We start from the raw sequence: 24,358 nt of genomic DNA, 5'->3' as shown, positions 1-24,358 counted from the left end.
TTTGATCACTTAAGTTATATAATTGGTAGAGACTATAACATCATCTTTGTGTAGCAGTGCCTGCATTTTATATTTAAAATTCCTTATAACAAGAGACATCTGTGTACAATATAGCTGTAGTGGGGCTTACGATAACTTTGTGTTTTATGTTACCTCAGTGAGAGATCACTTGCAAGGGGACAATGTACCCTTTGTCATTTCTAGCAAAACACTGCATGCTTTGACATGTCTAGCATATGTACAGCATGGCAGAGGTCACGAAGGATAAATTCATTACATGCCTGCTACCACTCCAGAAACTCACCCACTCAGAATTGATGTGGAAGTTGAAACCTGTCTGACGTCCCAGATGATATATTAACCAGGTATGTCCTCTAAATTGTGAAACAAAAGCTTTAACTGCATTATATATTTATGACCCAGAATGACCCATTAGTGAACAGACTTCAATTTAAAAACCTAAGTATCTTTAAAACATTTTATTCAGGACATATTTATAACTTTAGACGATTTTCCAAACCCAGTCCTGCCAACATGATTTAGCTTCCCATTAAATAGTTTAAATCAGTTACTTCTAGTTTTGATAAAAGCTTCCAACTTGGGGGGGAAAAAAAAAAGTCAGTCAGACGCGGTGAGAGAGATTGCAAAAGAACAGAAAGTAGACGTTACTACAGTGATGAAAAGGAAACCAGTTTGTTACTTTGTGTCTTGTCCTACCTTTTTCTTGGCATAATGACTTCTGAAGCTGTAAGTAAAGATCAAGGGCAGACCACGTTAGGACCTTGGCTACAAATGTGCTAGCAGCTCCATGGAAATGGACTGCTCTGTCTGAACGCTGAGCTATCTTTCATCACTCTGAGTTCAGCCTTTTATAACTAAGCCTCTCTTTTGGGAAGCTCTTTAGGTGATAGCAGTCATGAAATCTATACCACCCAATTTAGGACGGTTGTGGCTTATTTAGAAAGCATTTAACTCTGCTAGAGATTTTAAATACACGCATGTCATATCTTTAGTGAACTTAACACCTGTAAAATGTGTATTGAGATAAATTTTCTGAAGAGTGATCCGAAAACTGTACTTTTTGACAGTTTGTAAATTTTGAAAGTAAAATGGCTATATTGCTCAGACAATTTTCTGATAAATTTTATAGATTTGTAGTTCCTTTCATTACTTGGTTAACTAGTGAAAAATTACTGGATGACTTAACTTTTCAAGTCCCAGCAAACAGAGAGATGAAATGGTTGAATGTTTGCTATTCTCACGTTGCTTCATGATAAGGCAAAACAACTCACGTATTAAAATTGTCATCCTTCATTCTCTGATGTCTTAAAGCCTTTCATTTTCAAATTTTGATACCGCAAATTGGATGAATGTAATTGAGCCTTTAAGCTCAGTTTATCTTCCCTAAAATAGAGATTGCTAAGAAGCTATATTATTAGAGATTAAGTTGGTAAGGTTAAGCAGTTAATTTTTTTAAAAGGAAATAGAAATAGAATTTGAAGATAGAATTGAGAAACCTTTGCTTAATTTTACTTTGTCTTAAGAACAGTTTGTGAACAACTGATATAGCCTTGAGGTTGGCATAACAGAGCTACATCATTTTAATTATGCAGTTCTGTTAAACATCTTTTAAAAGGCTGAAAATTTATGCAGTTTTTTCCCCTGGAAATTCCAAGATAGTTTCAAGGGACTTTTTTTCTTCTGAGATATTCTGTTAGCTTAAAAGAGGAAGATATCTTCATCACATATATATGATATACACGTTTGTGTATATATATAGAAAGAGTGGGGTCGGGGGGGGGAGGGAGGAAGGTAAATTTTTGGACAAAAGCATAACAGAGCAGGACAAACGTGTAAAAGAATGCTAGATTTGCTACAACCTAGGAGGAAGGCAAGACTGACATTCCATGAGCAAACCTTCATTTCCTTCTCTACAAAATTAGGCGGTTGACTTAATGCTATTTCTAAATTCTATTACAACTCTAAGATTCCACAATTATTTATTAACCACAAAACTAAAAAAAAAAAAAAAAAGAAGAGTAGTCTCAGTGATCACAGTGGAGTATAAAAGCTGTCAACAAGGTTTATAATCCTAGCCAGAGGATTTGTTGCTATTTGAATACTGAGTAACAACTTTCCAGCCCTGAATTTAGTTACCGTCAGAAGCATCTTATTCTGGTCTTAAAAGACCAATATATCTCTGATTTCAAAACATAATTTTTAGAGAAAGTACACATCTCTTATCACGTGTACTTTTTGCCAGTTGATTTTTATAGCCCTTAATTTTATTCCGTTTCAATCCATTTTTCTTCTTATTTTGCTGTGTGAGTCATCTCGCCAAGCTCTGCAGAGTATAATGTAATATCCTCAGCACCTAATAAGCTGGCAGATACATTTCCATTTGAATGTAGATGCTATGGAAAATTTAACTGAATTAGGCTATAATGCTTCACTTACTTTTAAGTGGTCCATGTTGGGAGATTAATGAAAGAATCTTTCAGTTTATTATATTTTGGAAATGTAGCAATCCGATGCCTTGGGAGGCTAGATTATGACAGGTGCAAGACCGAAGTTTGAATACGTAGGCATAATGAAGAAACAAATATCAGAGCCAAGTAGGAAGGTGAGCAAGCTTTTGAATGTCAGTCATCCTTTGTTGTTTAACCATTCCTTATGAAAATGAGGGACATCAAAATAATTGCTTAGTAATGTCAGTTATTTTGGATAGTGAATTAAGACAGATTTTCTTTACAGATCATCGCATTTGTCCTTAATTAATGGTCAAGTAATAGTTTTCAGATTAGTAGACATTAATACTTTGAGGTAGCAAAGATGGACTAAAATGATACTAAAATGATTTGGTTGATTTAGGAAAAGTGGAGATTTAATGCAAAACTCCATGTTTATCTATTTCTAAATAAGTTTTTTTTTGTTGTTTTGTTTTTTTTTTAGTAAGTTTTTAAAGTGAAGATTTTCAAACACATACAGAAGTGGAGAGAATAATATACTGTAATCTTTGTGTCAACAGTTTTCAATATTTGTGAATCTTGTTGCTTCTGTCCTTCCGCTTTTGGAGGGGGGAATAGGCAGTGGGCTCTAATGTTTTAAAACAAATTCTAAATGGCATGTCATTTTTTGTGTAAATGCTTTAATGTGTATCTTTTACATATAAAGACTTTAAAAGATGAGGATCTCTTATATCTCTTCTTCTGTAGAAACATTTAAGTTTAAAGAAACTGTAAATTAGAGAAGAATAGCTCACCTATAGGAAGAGCACTTATAAAATCAGCTTTTATTTTAAATTTACTATGTACAGTGATTTATTATTTGAAAATTATCCAATATTTGTTCAATGAAAGACATGTTTAGTTTTAGTTTTAGAGTTGTGTGTGTGTATGTGTGTGAGTGAGTGAGAGGAGAGGGTTGGATAGAGAAAGGTCACTTTCAATTTTTGGATAATGGGTACATGCAGTGATCTGCTGAAAACAAAATGCTCTGAGGCATCTTCAGCTGGAAAACATCTGTACCACCTTCTGTGATCGGTGTCAGCCACCAGCATCTCCCAGCAGCACTGCAAGTGACTACTTCCCGGCTCTATTATACATCGTTACGTAGCCACACTACAGTGGCTTTAACCCACAGAGCTGACGGATTTGCCTTGGCATTTCCCTTCCGTGGCATGACCATTCGATCCAGGGTGTCAAATTGGAGTCAAAGGAAGCCGGCTGAAAAAGGGCAGGGTGTGATTTCCAGGAAAGTGAAATTGATGTATTCCTTGTGGAATAATCTACATAAAATTTACCAAACAAGAGTGAACAGTGTTCAGTGTGTATTTGAACATGGAAAAATAATTGGAAAAATAGAGGAGGGCTTCAGGGATGTTGGAACTGTTAGCAAGGCAGATTGCCACCCCATTGTCTCCTGCGCAGATCCTTTGTGTCCTATTAAGTCAAAAGAGGACTTGTGAAGTGGGAGTAATCCTCTTTCCCTTGGACAAAGTAGAATTGACTTCATCATGTTATTTCTTGGCAAGTGTCTATTATTCTTATATCTTGGACAAAGAAAATATCTTTTGAATATGTATATTATAAGGAGTTGAGGTTATTAGCTTCTTTTGAGAGGAGTTGTATACTCTGCAGTGAATAAAGATAGGTTTGCTCCCAAAGGAATTGCTTTTCTTCCTCAAGTAAAGCTTCGATGCTAAAAGCCTCCTCTTGGCAATCTGTTTATAGCTCTTCTCACAATGAAGTGTAGAGAATTGAAGATTAATTCCATTGAAATCATAAATGCACTGCAGTCTGTAGATTATCAGTTAGTCAAGATAAACACCACTGATTACCGCTGAATTATGCACATAAATATTTACAACATCCTGGGTAATGAATTCTTAAAAATAAATAATAATTATAATAATAGAGACCTAGTACTCAAATTTCCATGTCGTTCTCAAATGCTGAAAGGAGTATTTTCCTACAAGTTAATACTATGGTATAATTTTAACAAGGGTAAGAAGTATTTGCGGTGCAATGTCAGCCACGTTTATTTCCCTTCAGACTTTAGAAAATCTAAATTTGGATATCAACCCTTTGTTTCCTAGAGAAATTTCTACATATTTTTATATTCTTGCTACAGGACACATCAATAGATTTATAGTTTGAAGTGTAATATGAATTACATTTTACAAAAGTTTTTTAAATTTCAAAAATAATTTTTAAATTAATGACTAAAATATTTAAAATTAAAAATATAGGTTATTTTGTTATTATTATTTTTTTTTTTCCGTAGGACTCTTCTGTTAAACTGTTCGGATACATACAAATATTTGACTCGGATGTCTTAGAAAATACTCTCACATATTGTCTTGAAGGCATATAAATTGAACTGCACTTTATTCATCTCTACTGTTGGCAATCTTTCGTTTAATACAGTGATACAGTTCTAGCTTTTCACTTGGAATCTCTTAAATTAGAGAGTCTTTGAAAATGCTGTTGTTATTTGTGGTTCACACCTGAAACATGAAGCTGTTTTAGAAGCAGAATGAAATGTTTATGGTAGATAAGACTTGCTGACTAATAGTTGTTGGATACTTACCATTTGTCAAATTGTTATGTAGATGATCATATATTAGATCTAGCTGAGAGGAGAGCCAAACCCCAAGGAATCTAAAATAACACTTTGTTGGCGAGCGGTGTGTTTTTAGGAATAAGAGCGTGTTGTGAAGAATACTTCACAACAGAAACTTCATGTGATTTGTTCCAATTACGTCTCTTAGCAGACGATCTGAGCGGTGCAGCCCTGTGTGTCTTCTTGGAGAACTCTGATCCTGCTGTTTCACCTCGGGGTCTACATGCCAGTTCGGCTCCCCATCTTCTCCTGGTTGTGTTTCCCTTTTCCTCACTTCTCTTTTCTCTTACCTTCCATTTCCCTCTCTTTCCTCATACTCAAAAAATGTGATTTGGGGTAGGGATCGTGGCGGGTGATTCACATGCCAACGTCCTGCTACTTTAATACGAAACCCCAAAGCCATGGCAGTGAGAAAAATACAGCAATAACAGCGAGTCTCTGCCAGGTAGTTGAAAGGTCTGCGTTGTGAGTAAGAAGCTATAAATAATGGTTATACTCATTCCTTTCTTCAGAGGTGTCTTCCTTTTTTGCTAAGATGACATTTCACTATTTTTAATAGAATTGTGCTCAGATATGATGCTTTTAAACATGAGATTGGCCGCGTCTTTGTTTTTATGTGGGCCTTTGAATCTGGGTTGATTTAAAAAGTACCTCCTCCTCTCCTGCTCGATAATGGCAAGAGACCATCTGCAGAGACTTGAACTACATGTAGCTAGTGTAGAAGACACACTGTAGCTGGCAGAGTGGTTGGAGAGCCCAGGCTAAGAAGTGCAGACCCCGACACCTCCATGTATCAGCCACATGACTGTTAGCTAATCACTTAACTTGTTTGTGTTTCAATTTCCCCATCTTTTATTTGGGGATATTAATAGTGCCTACTGAATAAGATTGTAAGGGCTTAAAAGAGTGAATACGTACAAAGCACTTAGAATGGTGCTTAGCACACATTATATGGTGATCAATGTTAGTTGTCATTATGCGTCCAAAGACAAATTGTTGATGGAAATAAAACGTATGCTCTGATATACATCAATATAGTTGGAGGTCACATTCTTGATTCAGAATTTTGGGCAGTTACTTGTTTGGAATTATGTAACATTGAGTAAATTAAGTATCTTCTATAGTGCCTTAAATTCCTTTTAAAATTAGAGCTCTCACATAGTTAATTGTTTGATAAAACATACAGCTGTCAAATTCTGGGAACCAGGACAGAGTGTTTTAAGAATATTTCATCTGTTCTTGCTATCCAGATGAGCTGTAGGAGTGCACGTGTGCCTGTAATATTTATCAATTTTATGATAGCTAAACTCAACATTTTACTACTAGGAAATAGGTATAATATAATGCTTGTTTTTAATGCTGTTACCTCTCCAAATTTATATAAATATTTAATAGCATATGCCTTCCTGATATTTATATAATAACTAGACAGTGTTTTTCAAAACTTGTTGTAAAATGTGCCTATATCATTGCTTTTTCCTATGAAAGATTTATTCTTTGAAAGATTTGGAATCTTCTTATAATTCCAATTACATCAAGAACTCATACCCAATATATTATGTTACATCATTGTTTGAGTAGTTTTAACACTGTATGTTTGTAGTAGACTGAATATCAACTCTTCTTTTGATTTATAAGATGATTACTGTTTAACACATGTTGAATAACTTAAAACTAGGTTGGAAACAGTAACAATTAAATATAAAAACTTGGATGGGAGGTTGCCACTGACATTTCTGACAATTAAACTTGAGTTTTTCATCGATGACCATAGCAAATTGACAGAGCACTTAAGCAGGGATTCCTATACTTGTAGCTCTCTGACTGTGAATATGGTTATTTCTGAAAACTTTTATCAGAATATCTCATTTTTCGCCAACCAACAATCATTAATATTGGGTAATTACAGCATGTTGCCTTGCATAGAAACCAACTGAGGATGCTTAGTAGCTTTTCTGGGAGGCTTAAATATTAAAATCATTTCAGCTTTTCTTTCAAACTATTGTTTTGATTGTACTTTATGTTTTTGGCAAGATGTAGTTTCCTTTCCTGGGACCATTCCAGATTGCTCAGAATTGTCTTCATTAAATTTACTGGAACACAGATTTCGTAAATGACATTTTAATAATTGCTACAAATAAGCAGAGAAGAACCAGGAGGTTGTAGTAGGTTGTTGGGGGTTTTTTGTTTATTTTGTTTTCTGATTGTTTGTTTTGAGGTTTTTAAAATTTGTTTTATTTTGGCTTTTTCTTTCTTTGTTTCTTTCTTTTTTTGGTCAAAGATTCAGATGGAGGTGGTTTAAAGTACCCTGACTCTGCTCCCCCTGAATTGGTGAAGGACTCCAATTTCCTTGAGATACATGAGGCTAATGACATAGGATGTTTAGACTAGAAGGCAATTAAAGACGTTCACAAGAGGTATCATTTCTCAAAGTAAAACAGCTTAAAACCACAGACAGCTATTCCCAGCTTGGATGAGTTTATATTCTAAACCACAAAGGTCTCTTCTTAAAGATTTCTAGGTATGAAGATTTTTATACTATTGTTCAGTCATACATTTCAGGCTCTGTAACCTTGAGATCAAGAAATTTTCCTTCACTATTCATCTCTTACTATGTTTTCTGTGGCTGCGAGGTCTCCTTTTGTTACAGATTTGAAGTTTAAAACATGCGTCAGAAAGTATAAAAATAGGAAGTGCCCACATAATTCACCAATTAACAGTTGTAGAACATATTGGTCCTTGAACGCCTAAAATACAGTGCCTGAAATTATCAGAGGAAGAAAGAAAGTGGGATAATTTAAGAATCTGACACTCTCCTTACCTTCCAAATTGCTCAAATCATACACTTTTCTTTTGTATGAACTCTTCAGGTCTTCAAGTCTAACTGACACTGAGCCAGATAGAAAGGAGAGAAAGATAAGATAAGGGGAATGGACAGGAAAACAAGAACATGGGTGAAAGAACGTTCAGATTATTAATCGATTACTAGGTATAAGCCTCTAAAGAGGTTTTGCAAGAGGTTTTATAGCTTTTGTCTCATCATCCTTGTCCCCAAAGGCTTGGCTAAATATATCCTGAGTATTGTGAGCTCGAATAAGTAATATTTCTGATACCTTAGTACATTATGTCAAGCCCTTCTTCATATGGAACTTTTCATTTGCATTTACATTTTCACCTGCTGTATTTTAATATGGCTTTTACACATTTTCCTGCATTGGGTTTAGTTTTTTAATAATTTATGAATGTTTATGTGCTTTAAATGTCTATATATCCCACTGCATATTTCTCTAAGCATTGGGTTACTGTTTCTTCCCATGTTTTTGGTTGGCATTATACAGGAAAACTCTGAATGCTCAAGAAAGCCATAAGCCAATTCCAAGTTAAGATTTCTTTAAATATGGCAAGTTCTTATACCATACATAGCATTTGAGGAAGTACACAGCAAATAAAACAAGGCCGGGGGCTGAGATAGAGTAAACTGGCTTTGTGTCAGAAAATAATTCCTTGTTTTTGGACAAATCCGAATGGCAAAAATCATACATCTTTCCCCAAAGTAAGATTTTATAATAGATGTTTTTATTATAACAAGTTTTATTCTTATATTACAATTAAGTTAAAAGACATAAATTCTGCCCATATTCTGAATTATTTGTAACAAAGCTGGGATTGAAAGATGAACATGTCTGGATTTGGGGAAGTGTGTACAAATATGGTTATATGTGAAGGTAGCAGAAGTTTATAGTTTTCCTTACTATAACTATGTACTTTATATACATCCTAAACTTCAGGCTGGACACAGAAAAAGCCCAGGGCATATTGTGTTAGTATGTATCCTAACTTGTTAGAAAATAAAAATAAAAACAAATTCTACCCACAAATGCATACTATTTTCTTAAGAAAAATTCCTGTTTATAGTTTGATATTTAGAATTTTAATACAACATGAAAAGGTGAAGACATTTGATTGGTTACTTACTGAAATATTATAGCAGAATAGGGAAATATGTTCAGTGTTCTTTACTAGAAAATCACTTATCAGAAAATTCACTTCAGAGACAATGTAGTATAGTGTAGCAAAATTTAATTTTATTTTACTTTCTCACATCCATATTTTTATGAAAGTTGGTCTTAATTTAATATACAAATAATTATTCTTTCCATTCACATACGTTCATTTTCACAGGTTGTTCTATAAAAGGTGTGTTTTTTTACTTCTCTGGTTAAATGTTACCTAGTTTAGCATGGTAACTCAGTAGGGTGAGAAAAGACTAAAATTTGCAGTTCCTCTAAAATGCTTATTAACTTTGTTTCAACATAATCAACCCAGTCAAAAAGTTTGAACGGCTTAGTTATTTAATGTCAAATAATTGTTTGATTGACTTATTCCTTTGTTTTTTAACTGGTTTTTTTGACACCCTAACCTGCTTCAGTACAGGGATCATATTTTTTGAAGCCAGGGACATATTAGGTGTTTGGGGTATTTGTCAATTGATTTAGAAACAACCTTCGTGTAACTAAGGTACAGTTACACTAAGTCATAACACACTCCTTAGTTACCCCAAGGAGGGTATATTTAGACTTGTTTAGTAAGCAGAGGTGGTAATGTTTAATCAAGTAAGCAGATTTAAGTATGAACTAGTTTGCCTTTAAACCCACTTGGCAGTAGTAGTAAGAGTCAAATGGAAAACTAGCTGATTACTCTCACCCTGTTTGTCTTATGCAGTAGTTAGGTGGAATGCCTCTCAGACAATGATTGCTTAAGGGAAAAGAAACATTTCTCTTTCCTAAAATCATAATGGAGACTCCTAATTATGAGGACATTATGAATCTATGATAGAATCTTTGTCCCTTGCTGTATGTTAGGCCACATAACATGTTTAAGAAGGCACAGAAGCTGGAGAAGTCATACCTTGTGTTAGTAAGAGGAACTAGAGAGAGAATGAAAGTAAGACTTATCCTGCCCTTTCCCTAAAGCTTCAAGTAATTTGAAGTGTGAAACAGAAAATAAAACTTTGGAAATCCAAAATAAATGGGAAAATGTGTTTTTCTAGAGGCTCTTTTTCATTTTTCTGGTACTTCTCCTGTCCTTGAATGTTACAGGGTATGTATCCCAGGCAAGAAGGCAGAGTGCATTATAGCTTTCATATTTTTCAGTTTAGAGATACTTGGGACTTCCCTGGTGGTCCAGTGGTTAGGACTTGGTGTTTTTCACTGCCCTGGCCCCAGGTTCAATCCCTGGTCTGGGAACTAAGATCCTGCAAGCCGTATGGTGAGACCAAAAACATAAAAAAAATGAAGATACTTGTCCTTAATGACAGAATTTAAGTAGGAGTTGGATAGGTGGCCTTCTGTTCTGTTCTCCTTACTTTGTTTATTATTCCCATTTCATACTTAATCAGGGTGTTTCCACGTATTATTGGTCTCCCGTTAGTTAACATCTCTTTCAAGGAATGGTTCTCACCTGAGAGAGGGTGGGGCCATCCTTCCAGTCTCACAACTAGGAAAACGGGAGACCTGCCTGATCCCACCTCTGGACTCAAGGGGCCCAGGAGACACAAGGGCTGTCCTCTAAGGTGTTATTAGCATTTTGCTTTGATAGAAGTTTCTACCAAAATTTCTCTAGAATCTCCTTCTATGACCCACTAAAAGCCTCTCCATCAGACAGCTTGCAGAGAACGATTTTGTGCACATGGACTTGCTTTTGCGTGCTTGGATGAGTCCTATTTTCCGTAGTCGGTAACAGCTATTACAATGGGTGGAGCTTGGAATTCTACCTTAAGCCAGGAAGTCTTAGAGAGTACACAGAACTCCTGAAGGAGTTCACAGTTTCAGTGGGGGCATTCAGAGGCCATAATATTTTATGTTAATCCTTCATGTGCGGTTTCCTGAAGAGTGGGCCCATGGCATACAGCACAGCTTAAGAGCTGTTTATCTGCCCTGTACAGAGCCAGAAAGTATTCTGAAAATAGCAAAGATCTGAAAACTTTGGTTATAGGGCAATACTGTTTCATGAATAGAGAATACGTTAAATTAGATTCGATGAGCTGGTGTAAAGAAGCCATTGTAACAAAATCAACAGAGGTTTGTTATCCCTGTGGAATAGCTGCCATGGAGCTAATTCCCAAGTGATCCTACTCCCGTTGTTTTTGGAGGAATCCTCTGGGCAGTTCTGCACTGTGTTGATACTGAGGCTGCGACATGAACGCTTTTCAGAATGTAGATGTGTTGTGGTATATTTCAGGGTCCTTTTGCCTCGAAAACCGTGTTGCTGTCATGTTGGAAAAATAACACTTAACAAAAATGATGAATTTGGAGAGTGTACCTTTAATCTGCGATGAAGAGAATTAGTGATTTCACCTTCACTCGCCTCAGTTTCCCTTTGTATGTAATGGGCATTCGGCAGATCTCTAGCCTCTAAGTAAAATCTGTACAGTTAAAGGGAGTTTGAGATTTACTGTTTATTAGATTTATTATATAGTTAGATTAAACGAGAGTTTGACTTTGTAACCTGTTATTTCGGTAACAAAGTGACTAACATTTCCATGTTACTTTCCAAAATGTAAAATTTAAATAATCTGTATTTAAACGATTAGAGACCCCATATGCTTAGTGTACAACAGAAGTTTATAATGTTTTATTTTAAGAAAAGTTACATTTGGGGAGAGGGTGGTAGATGGAGTTAGGCTATAGCAAACTCTGCCTAGAGGAAATACTTCTTGGAGAAGCTACTAATCATTATACTTTTAATCCATTATTAGGGTATATGAAAAACTTTTAAAAAGTCTTTTTCATATATAAAATAACCCTTTATCCCCAGAGAATATTGCTGCTGGTTTTTTGCCTGGCTAGAGAATCATAGAAAAATCACTGCAAATGAAATGTACGGTTTGAAAAGAATCCAAACTGAATTCAAATTGATTTTTTTAAGTTACATTTTTTTAAAACACATCTCATTGTCAATTTAAAAACCATAAAATGTCATGACATTACTCTCTGAGCAACATATTTTAGAAAAAGAAACTAAACAACAAATAGATTACAGTCATAGTAATTTAGCATCCTTTCAGACAGCCTGATACAGTGCTAGTTGTTGAACCCAATCAGAAGGGCACCGAAGCAAGTCATTCGCAACGTTCGCTGGCAGGTGTGGAGTTAGTTATGATGTTTGCTTTCCAACTTTTGATTTTGAAACTTGAAATCTAAATCTGCAAAGGACATTCTTGCTTGATCAAACAGACATTCTTTTGTGTTGCTTTGGAAATGTCTAATTGTATAAACCAATGCTGTCAGGAGTTTATAATTCCAAACTTTGTACCATTAAGATAAGCTGTTGTCCACAGTTGGCCAGTTGTTTATCTGGCAGATTTAGTTCTTTAGTGGGCATGTTCTCATAGAACTTGTTTGGATAATTATTATTTACTCTCAGGCCTGAAAGAAAGATCAAATAACGATGGTGTGATTTTCAGGATTATTTACACTTTTTAGGTAAAGCAAGAGACGTTGCACATCTGTAGTAGAACTCACAGAAAGAGGACTCTATTTGGTAACAATACTTAGTTTTGAGATGTGATTTGCATCTTTGCTGCAGTTTGAAAGACAAATAGCTTAAGGTTTTTAAAAGATGAATTGTAAGGTATTTATATATATATATATATATATATATGCTTTTTTTCGAGAATATATCTCCTTCTTGTATTTAGACCTTTTTTAAGTTAAGTTCTTTAGGAGCCATTGGTGCCTTAAATACGCAAGGTGCGCTCTGGTTCTCTTTGAGGGCAGAGAGAGTGCCCACAGTGGAGGGAGAAGGGAATGTAGAGGATTGGTACTCTCATGTACTTTTTTCTTTTTATTAATTAATCAATTAATTTTTGCTGTGTTGGGGTCTTCGTTTCTGCGCGAGGGCTTTCTCTAGTTGCGGCGAGCGGGGGCCACTCTTCATTGCGGTGCGCGGGCCTCTCCCTGTTGTGGCCTCTCCCGTTGCGGAGCACAGGCTCCGGACGCGCAGGCTCAGTAGTTGTGGCTCACGGGCCCAGCCGCTCCGCGGCACGTGGGATCTTCCCGGACCGGGGCACGAACCCGCGTCCCCTGCATCGGCAGGCGGACTCTCAACCACCGCGCCGCCAGGGAAGCCCTCTCATGTACTTTTTAATGTTTCGGTTCAGGTCTTCTATAATTAAAATATCCTCTTTCTTAACAACTACTTTCTTTCTCATCTTAAGTATACTAGATTAAAATCTTCATCGACTTCAGTGGTATCTAATCATACGAATTCTGGATAATCAGTGGTACACGATATTAATGTATTAATTAAGTATTCTATTCGGTGTCTTTTCCACGTAGCAGCAGATCATCCTACCCTCAACCGATGAAGGTATATATACTTTAAAATGTTCATCCGTCATAGGATGATTTCCTTTTATGTGTAATGAATCAAGTCACATCGTAATAGATGGATCCTTTCAAAAAACAAATTTTAGGGCTTCCCTGGTGGCGCAGTGGTTGAGAGTCCGCCTGCCGATGCAGGAGACGCGGGTTCGTGCCCCGGTCCGGGAAGATCCCACGTGCCGCGGAGCAACTAAGCCCGTGAGCCGTGGCCGCTGCGCCTGCGCGTCCGGAGCCTGTGCTCCGCAACGGGAGAGGCCACGACAGTGAGAGGCCCGCATACCGCAAAAAAAAAAAAAAAAAAAAAAAAAAAAAAAAAAAAAAAAACAAATTTTAAATGTGTCATTCGCTTTTGAGAGTGGTATTGAAATCGGTACCGTCTGGGAACTGCATGATAGAATTTCTACAAAACATTAATATTTATCTTGTGGGTCACCACCTGAAGACTAAGAGCACTCTGTCCTGAATTCTTGTCACGGGCTGTGTTAGTAAAACAGTAATAAAAGTGACAGAGCCGTTCACTCTTCTATATCCTGTGGCTGGTTATGGCCATCTGGCAAGAGTCTAACCCATGTGAATCCCTTGAGTAAACAGTCAGGAACATTCAATGATGTACTTAAAATACTTTTTTAGCATGTGGTATTTAGAGTCTTTAGAATGTCAAAGGATCCTTTGTAATGATCTTCCCCTTGAGTAGTTCAGAAGATATTTTTAAAGTTATTTTTCAAAGAGCACAGTGTTTGAAGACTTTCAGAAAATATAAATCTAGTAGAGTGCTTTGCAAAAAAAAAAAAAAAAAAAAAAAAAGGCACAGTTCTAGAAAAAAAAATCACCCCGCACACTGAAGTGATATATTAGTCGAATAACCTATGAAAAATTCAAGAAAACAGAGTGTGTGTTCATTTTCGGTTAAGAAGAGGAACTTTTATTTTTTCACGAACAAGAGAATAAGTTTGGTGCTCCCTTAGGGAGCTACACCGTTCTCTGTAATTGTGTTTTTCACATTTTATGTTCAAATGTAAATGACTCAAGAGAAAGCATAACATGTTCATTTTTTTTCCATAGAACATATTAAAGCCTGTTTCTATGGCAACAACTTTTAATTGGCAAATCCCATTTCTGTCAGTACTCTCAAGCTTAATTTTCTTGGGTACATTGAATTGTTAGAAACGCTTCACAGAGTAAAAGTTCGATTTGGCATTGTTCTTTGGCATGAAAGATGTTCAAGGTCGAGGATTGCTTTTATTAAATAATTTAGCTATAATATACTTGTGTAGTGGGTTGCCGTAGAGATGATGCATCTATCCCAACCCCCAGTTAGGTGTCAAAAAACCTGCCGAGGACTGGTACAGACACTCAGATTTGCAAACTAAGAATAGCAACTTGTGTTATTTCGCACAGGTGAAGTAGGCAACGATCTTACGTGGCCGAACAAACAGTTTGAAAAAAAATTTAAATCCTTTTGGGGCATGTTTCAGACTTCTAAAGCGGTATATCTGCGGTTCCTTACGGCCTTGAATTTAATAGTGTAGAGTAGACTGATTTGTTAGAAATAAACATAGTTTGCAGCTATAGCTTCTCACAAATTTTATCTCTTGAATCAGTGTGGCGCACACTTTTGAAGCAGGTATTTGGTAAGTTGGATTTGGCTGCTGCAGTGTTATAAAAATAGATTAAGTAAACAGACACAGCAGGCCAATGCAGCTTGGGTTTTGAACTCTTCCGAGACCCAGTATAACTTTAATAGTTTATAGGTCTAGAGAGAAAGAAATATGAATCCCTAAGTCATTTTAATATTATATAATGAAGGAAGATCTATTTTATAGCAAAGGATCAGGTGCTGTATCTATTATAATTATTTCAGAGAGCTTGATCCCAAAGCTTCAATTTTTAAGCTATTCCAGTCTGCTGTGTATTTTTTTTTTTTTTTTGCCTTTGCTATTTTTATATCACTGCAGTAACTTAACCCTGCACCAAGCACAAGACAGTCATGCAGTTGGTGTTGAATGTGAAAACTGTTATTAAACGAAAGCTAACAAAGCAGATCCTTGGAAAGAAAGAAATTGTCTACATTGAAGACTTGCAATATTAAATTTGTCTTCTAAAAATTAAAATGTGAAAAGAGTAAATGATACTGTATATTTCCTCCTTCAAAGCTGTGAGTTCATACGGTCAAGAACTAAAATATGTTTAGTCACTCTTTTTAATTATTCTCCACTATTGCAGATTTTCTGTGAAAGTGTTCCTTTCTCATATACCATCTTTGTCTCTTAAAAATTGTTGTCACTGCATGTTTGGTTAACAGATGACTTTGTTCTTTTCATCAGAAGTCACAGAAAGCATTTATTTCTGAATAGTTCGAACTTATCTTGTTAAAGTGCCAGTCTGCCCCTCTAATCCATGTATGTTTCCTGAGCAGATATGATTCTCATAATTTTATAGTTACATTTATATAGAAAACAAATTATATATATTTGCTATCTGTCTATATGTATGGGGTGTGTGTGTGTGTGTATACATATATATATATGTATACACACACACATACATGCTTTGTAGATAGATTTGACTGTATCTCATTTGTCTCCAGTAGCCTAAGGAAAGTGATAAACAGGGTATTATTAACTTATATAAAGAGTGATAAATCAGCTTACCAAGGCCATTCCATAAATGAACAAGAAAAGTAAAAAGTAAAAACAGAAATTAAGTGGTCTACAGCTCCCTGTACGATGCTCTGTTTTTTGAGCCACAGGCCCTGGAACACTGTTTTATGGGCCAACTGGATTTCACTAGACCCTATATATTCTTGCAGTGTTTGAATATTTGGGAACAATCCCAAAAGGTTCATGACATGTAATTGATTGTGTTGGTTCTTGGGAGGAAATGTAAGTCACGTGCTTTTAAGTGGGCTTGATACCTCAGCTGGAGAGGGCACCTAGTCGGCCACCCGCCTCAGTCTGTCCTTGCTGAGTTCACATAAACAGGGGCTCTGATGAAATGGGGCATATCTATGTTTGGGAATTTACAAAGGTCTAGAGGACACTGTCGAGCTTTAAACTATTAAGGGTCTTTTTCCTATCAGGGCTGTACAAATAGAATTTTAAAAGTGGAAAAAAATGGAACAAAGATTCGTTATCATTTTCAGATCTTCAGCTTTTATAATTCTTGAAGTCCCAATCTCATAATTGAGTGGAGGAATATTCTTCCTCTATCTCCGTTCTACCCTCAATTTCTATACTAAGAGCATCTGTCTTGGTCACGGGCGCTCCCGATTTGCGGTTCGGTTCTGTTGTCTGTCTACCTGCATCCAGTCCGGGGTTTATGACCTTGAAGGTGTATGACTAGATACACTATGGGGAAATGGTAGGACAGAAGGAGGCACAGAATTTTCTGGAAAAAAGCCAATGGTTCAGGGACCTCGCAGTTGAAAGTTAGAGCTGGAAATGCAGAAACTTCATTGATGATATTTCGTAGGTATCCACTAAGCATGTCTGATGTTGTACATGTAAATTATTACACAGGTATATAGGTAAATTAACTCACTAACTGAAAGAAAGCTTTATTACATGAATCATCCTCTAAAATAAGGGCAAGGAAGGAAGGTGAGGTTGTGGTGGAGTAATATCTGAATTACTGGAGAAGATGGATGTGGATATTGTTAATAAAGATTAATAATGAACTTTTTCTGGTTTAGAGCCTAATTTACTTTTGTTTAAATCCTGCCAAGTTCACATGAAGTATTCCATAGATCTTGAATGGGGATTTATCTCCATATATGCCCTTTATGTATGTATGTATATGGATTTCTCTGTGTATACACATACCCCATATATATGTATGTATATTCCTCTCTCTCGTATGTGTAACTCTATATTTCTACACACACACACAAACACACAAAGGGTGATTTAGTCTGAGATCAAGTTTTTGGAAATAAAATGCCATGCCTGCTTTCTTGTAGTGGAGAAGCACACCCAGGTAGCAGGAATATTAATACTAGGATACTTGATTCCGAGAGGGGGTCACAGGGCACAGGCAAGAGTGCCCTTGTCCTGCAGTCTGCAGTGGCAGAGGCCTTTGTAGAAAGGCCCTGCTTACCAGAACAATGAACCTAGGCCTTCAAAATGAACTCAGAGTAGAGAGAGACTAGAAAACTTTAACAAATCAAGATAAATTTATAATAAGAAAAACAACTACACTCTACTGGTGTTTTCTAGGTGCTAGGTATTGGCTTTACATAAATTTTCATTTGAATTCTCTTACGTCACATTATCAGGTAGATAGTATAGTTATTCCCATTTTATCGATGAGAAACTGTACGCACAAGGTCATAGGGCTGGCAAGTAGCAGGGTTGGGATTTCAACCTGAATGTATCTTTTTGCTTTTTGAGCTCCCACTTTTTTTTTTTTTTTTTTTTAATTAATTTTTACTGGAGTATGGTTGCTTTACAATGTGGTGTCAGCCTCCACTGCACAACAGAATTAATCAGCCACACACATACAGATATCCTTTCCCTTTGGGAGCTCCCACCTTTCAACACTGTCTCCTTTATCCGTTTTGAAGGAACTTCACAGCAGAATATTACACATAAAGGTGAACTGACTTGGAGAAATTTAAACCTTTCCTAGAATGGATAATGACTATCCCAAGTTGGAAGCGTGAAGTCTTCACAGCTAGGAGCAGATGGGTTATGTAACTGCTTAAGCTTCCCTTCACAGATTTCTGACGTTTACCCTTCAAGTTCCTGACCTTCTTCCCACATTTCCATTTCTCCTTCCAGCTCCTCATACCTGTAAACCTTCCTTCTTTTGACCTTGTCATTGGCATTGGAAAACTTGGTTCATACGACTTGCCTGAAAATCACATGGGAAACCAAAATGCTTCTTAAAGCTCCGGAAGACTTTGGGGAGGAAAGCTGACCCGATTTGGGGGCTTCATTTTGCGGGCTTCCTTACCCTCGGGGCATCTAGCTACTGCCTGCCGTGGTTTTGTTTGTGCAGCGTCCTGCTTAAACATATGTCAGGCGTTATCGCAGTGCTACGTCCTATACTGAACGCCTTAGCACAATTCAAGATGAGAAACAGAGTATATATACATCAGAGATGAAAAGTCAGATTTGATCAGCCAAGTGCTGACATCCTAATTGGTAGCAGTGAGAAGTAACATACAGTTGCCTCAGGCATGCCGGCTCTGTGCGTCTATCCTCTTCCCACCCCAACTCATAGGGAAGCCCATTTTAAACATTCTTTTGAATGCTTTCCAATTCTACTCTGGGGGCAAAGGCTGAGTTTTCAAGGAGTTGCTAATAAAGTACTGGCACTCCCTTAGCTTCCATCATCTGAATGTATTGCAGAGTTTTTAAGAGTTGCTTCTACTGAGCATGGGTTACAAGTACAGGGAACATCATTGAGTCTTGTCATTTTTGGAAAACGAAATTTGCATTATGGAGAGGCAGTTGAGATTTATAACTAAAGTCTTTATAACTAAAGTTATTTATAACTAAAGTCTTTATAAAGACTTCTTTTTTTTCATATAATGCAATATAAATAAATATCAACAAGAGGTCCCTAAAGGTGGGCTTTGTTTTTTTTTTTTTTTTTTAGTACTTGGGTAATATTGTATCCATGTTTGTAGTACAATATTGTTGTATCCAGTATGTAGTCCACTTCTGACTGCTACATAATGCTTCTGTTAAAAACTTCAGAGCATCTTTCTGGGAACTAAAATGGATTTGAGACCCATTGCAGTGGTGTTAATGGGAACAGAGTCCAACAAATAGAGCCTTTTGTACATATTTACATTTCATGTGCCATTTCAAAACTCAAAAAATGAATGGAATGCTTTTGAAAATCGGCATACTTCTCCTACTTCTGCCTCTTTGAATAAACAGCTGCCCCAGAATTTCGGCATTTGCTAAGTAGCAAGAAGAAGTACAAAACATTCAAGTGTTAATCTTTAATTTTTGAACAATATATGTCTTCTTTAGCATTTCTTCTTAACTAGTTCCTTTCTATTTTTGTCACAATTATGTAATAACCTTAAGTGGGTGAGCCATAATCTCAGGGTGGGGAAGATACACATGAAGAAAGAGCATACATCACAAAAGTAGCCATTCAGAATATTTCAGTGTTCTGGCAATACCGTCCTGTTCTTTTGAAAGGTAGCCACTCTCATTTTTTGCAGTAATGTAAGGGAAACTTCATAAAAGATGTAAAAATATTCCTGAGAATTCATCTGAGTAGAAAATCCCAAAGCCCCTTTTTTCTGTTTTTAACAGGAAACATGCCTATGCAGATGGTCTGTTGAATTTTCCAGCATGTTAATGCAGTATATAATTTATTGCCTTAGATCCTAAGTTTCTAGAGTGGTTCTGTCATATCTCTTTGAGGTACCTCCTAAGAGGGGTCCACATCTCTTGCCTAGATGCCATAGGGTAGGGTAACAGAAGTCCTACACATAAACATCCCTATCCTTTCCACCTGACACTTACTGGTCTGTCTCCCTGTCTTATGTCATCCCTCCCTCAAATCCCTTCTCCATGTGTGCCTGTGTAGCTCTGAGATCCTAGAAAGTGGCAACATTGCATTCGCCCTAGAGTTCACATAGAAGGGGCTCCTGTCCATTGCATGGCTTTTAAATCTGTTCTGTAGGTCAGAATCACAAATTATCTTGTGGCTAGAATCTATCCCAGAGGACTTTTTGATATCCAAAACTGATCTCCCAGGTTCCAGAGTGCTTTTTTGGGTTTGTTTCCCCTTCTGTTATTTTTTTTTTTTTTATTAAAGTATAGTTGATTGACAATATTTCAGGTGTACAGCAAAGTGACTCAGGTATAGATATTCTTTTTCAGATTATTTTCTGTTATAGGTTATTACAGGATATTGAGTGTATTTCCCCTGCTACACAGCAGTTCCTTGTTGTTTATCTATTTTATATATAGTAGATAGATGTATCTGTTAATCCCAAGTTCCTAAATTATCCCTCTCCCCTTCCCCCTTTGGTAACCATAAGTTTGTTTTCTATCTCTGTGAGTCTGTTTCTGTTTTGTAAATAAGTTCATTTGTATCTTTATTTTTTATTATTATTATTTTTTTTTAGATTCCACGTGTAAGTGATGTCCTGTGATATTTGTCTTTCTCTTTCTGAGTGACTTCACTTAGCATGATCATCTCTAGGTCCATCCGTGTTGCTCAAGTGGCATTATTTCATTCATTTTCATGGCTGAGTAATAGTCCATTGTGTACATATGCTTGTGTATATATATATATATATATATCCTGTATATCCACCACATCTTCTTTACCATTCATCTGTCGATGGACATTTATGTTGTACCCCAGTGTTCAGAGCAGCGCTGCTTACAATAACCAAGACATGGAAGCAATCCAGGGTACTTTTAATGGGCAAGATGATTCTAGCCCTTTCACTTTCTGAGATTTAACCACAAAATGGCAGCAGTGAGCCAGAAGTCTCTGGAACCCTAGTGCACTAGTAGGTAGGAAAGCCACTGACTTACCTTATCTAGAGAATGAATGGGGGGCTTCCCTGGTGGCACAGTGGTTGAGAATCCGCCTGCCGATGCAGGGGACACGGGTTCGTGCCCCGGTCCGGGAGGATCCCACGTGCCGCGGAGCGGCTGGGCCCGTGAGCCGTGGCCGCTGCGCCTGCGCGTCCGGAGCCTGTGCTCCGCAACGGGAGAGGCCACAGCAGTGAGAGGCCCGCGTACCACAAAAAAAAAAAAAAAAGAGAATGAATGGGAAGGTGGTGGAGCATGCATCCTGTCAGGGCTGAGAGAATGTCCTTCGACCATTTTAGTCCAACTTTATTCATAGCTCATCTTGAGGATGTTTCCCATGAAGTCGGCTTGCACTCATGTCTCCTACATGTGACTCTCTTTACTAATTAGAGTTACATTTTATCTTTCTTTTTCTATCCTGTATCATCCAGCATAATGAGAAGCTAATAGACACCCAATATATATTTATTAATAGGTAGATGTAAAAAATAGGTTATCAGCAAAATTGCGGGCACAGTTTCCTCTTTCCTGTGTGTGTGCAGTAGTTGGCTAAGTGAATTTGAATATTATATATAGTTCACCAGTTCTTTGTAGAAATTGTTTTCTCAAAAGAGTCATTTCTCAGTTCTCATGGATATTATCACTTTTAGTAGGAGGTATGAAAGTATTTTCAATACTTTTTTTCTAAGAATTTCACTGAAAAATGGTGTCCAATTTATAGAGCTTTTCTAACAGTTATTGAGAGTAACCAATTTAGTATGAATCTATTTTTATCACTGACATTCAGTTCATCCTACATGGTTTTCCAGGATGAACCTACAGCTTTTAAAAACAAGATTATCAGCTAGATTTTCTTCACAATTTTCTCCCAAGTGAGAACCACTGAGACCTTTGTAGTGGCAACACAAATACTTCGGAGCAAAATTGAGTTTTTTCCCAAAGGGTGACATAGACAACTTTGTTTATGATTTGCAAAATGTCATATCAATTTGTGTGAAATGCATAGTATAACTAACTGTGTACTGTGGCGACAGCTATAAGAAGTATGTCTGACTGCACTTGCATACCATGAAAAGAGTCCTCTGGAGATCGGTTTTTTTTTTTTTTCATTGCTACATTTTAAACACTGACTATTTGAATTTCAACTTGATATCGTCTTAGTTCTAAACATAGCCTCTGCCACATTTGTGTATACGGTACCTATGAATCAGGGAGATGACTCTCTGTCGCTTTCATTGTTCTGTGACTTTGTGCAAAGTATTTCATTTCACAGGATCGCTGATCCCCACCAGGTCATGGGGCTGGAGATTGCAGTAGCCCCGTCATAGAATTGTGGGGAGGGTTACGTGAGATCTCTTCTTTCCTTTATTCCACACTCTGTGATTCACTCCAAGCTCTGGGAAACAAGCCCTGCCTTCATGGATCTTACGTCCCTGTCAGTCAGTAAGGAAACACACAAATAAGCAACGTAATTGCAGGTGTGACCCGTGCTGTGAAGAGGATAAACAGAAGTGGTGTCAGGTGGAGCCTGGCTCTAGGAGGACTTTAGTTGAGTTGATTATGTCCACTGCTCTCTCTGGAAGAGCACAAACGATACGTGATCAAGTTCCCCCCGCCCCCCATCATCCGTGGTTAATTTCCTTACCTTGTATCAAACCGTTCATAATTTTTTTTTAAAAAAGATATGGATAAGTAGTTTTTATTTTGTGAGAAATGTTTTTATCTTTATAAATCTAAGATTGCAAAGCAAGCGTCTTATTTCTTTGGGGTTAACAGAGTGACTAGGTACATTTTCATTTCTTCATAGGGTAATATAAATTATTTTAAACTCAAATACCAAATAACAGTCCTGATTATCATTTAAGTCTAGTTTCTCTTCTCTGCCATTTTGGTATGTCATACATTTCGCAGAGAACATTTGTGTGCTAGCTTGACATGCTAACCCACTTAAACATTTCAGTGCAACTGTTTTGTCTTATATTGTTTATATTGTTAGGAACAATATAAGCAGACAGTCATTCCACTTGAACTTAATGAGTTGAGTGCAGTCTTTCTACATCCTTATGACTTGGGCCATTTTCACTATGCGGCGTCTTCCTGAAATTCCAAGTTGGTCTCAGCACAGCGCACTCAATGGATGGGTTTTCTTTGCTTATATTTAGATTCCTTAACCAGGTATTTAGTTACTTCCACTTACTTCGCCGTAACTCTCTGAATTTACCTCTCCTGAACGAAGCCCTCATTCCAGCCAGGTTGGTTTATCTCTTGTCTTTCGAACAGCCTGAAGTTCCCACCTGTGTGGCGTTACCTCTTACCTAGGAGAACCTCCTGGCTTTTTGGGTTCCTGAGAAGCCAGCTGCGCTATAGACGACATAACCCTCACACTTAGTATCAGACCTCGATTTTAGACTTAAACTCTGTTTGCTACTTCTGTCATCTTGGGCAAGTCACTAAACCTCTGTGGGCCTTAATTTCCCCGTCAGCCTAATGGAGTTAATGCCAGTTACTCCCGCGATCATCGTGAGGTTGACTGAAAGTGCTCCACTCCCGGTCTTTATTTTTTAATTTTTATTATTATTATTATTTTTTTGCGGTACGCGGGCCTCTCACTGCTGTGGCCTCTCCCGTCGCGGAGCACAGGCTCCGGACGCGCAGGCGCAGCGGCCACGGCTCACGGGCCCAGCCGCTCCGCGCGGCACGTGGGATCTTCCCGGACCGGGGCTTGAACCCGTGTCCCCTGCGTCGGCAGGCGGGCTCTCGACCACTGCGCCACCAGGGAAACCCCACTCCCGGTCTTTTTTTCCTCTGCACTTGGTCCCCCTTGGTGTCACAGGACACTTCATAGTATTGATTATCTATTTTCTAAAATTTACCCTATGTGAGGATATATGGTCTGCCTCACTCTGTTTTTTCTTTTCTTTTTCGATAGGTAATCAGATAAAAGGAAGATGTAGGTTAAAATTCTCAGAAGAAAGTTTGGGGATTACCCGTTTATTTTAATGAACTGTCTGTTCATTTGTGTGAGCAAAGTGTTCTATTCATGAAAAGTGAGGTGTAAGAACTGGCCTGTGGTGAATTCACAGATGTTTTTACAGAGTGGACCCATAGACATATATTAAAGAAGAACACAGGGGGTAGAGCATATTTTTGAGTATATTATTGGACAAAAACAAAAGGAGAAATGACAGGAAGCAAATCCACAACAAGTTAGTTGGCAGAACTGTATGTGTACTGTTAAAAACGGATGATGTCATCTGAAAGTTCCCCCATTTCGGAAAATCCGGGAGATCAGAACATTGGTATTCTGAGGACTGCTCAGACTTAAATGATTGATAA

General features: G+C 37.3%; 1 protein-coding gene across 43 annotated transcripts in view; it reads left to right on the top strand.

The window, feature by feature from the left end:
- Positions 1 to 24,358, top strand: part of MBNL1 (muscleblind like splicing regulator 1) — a 180,346-nt gene that overhangs the window by 95,934 nt on the left and 60,054 nt on the right. The gene's annotated exons all lie outside the window — the stretch shown is intronic.

Source organism: Kogia breviceps, chromosome 5, assembly GCF_026419965.1.
Source record: "Kogia breviceps isolate mKogBre1 chromosome 5, mKogBre1 haplotype 1, whole genome shotgun sequence".
NCBI classification, from domain to species: Eukaryota; Metazoa; Chordata; class Mammalia; order Artiodactyla; family Physeteridae; genus Kogia; species Kogia breviceps.
This window is presented reverse-complemented; position numbering and strand designations above follow the sequence as displayed.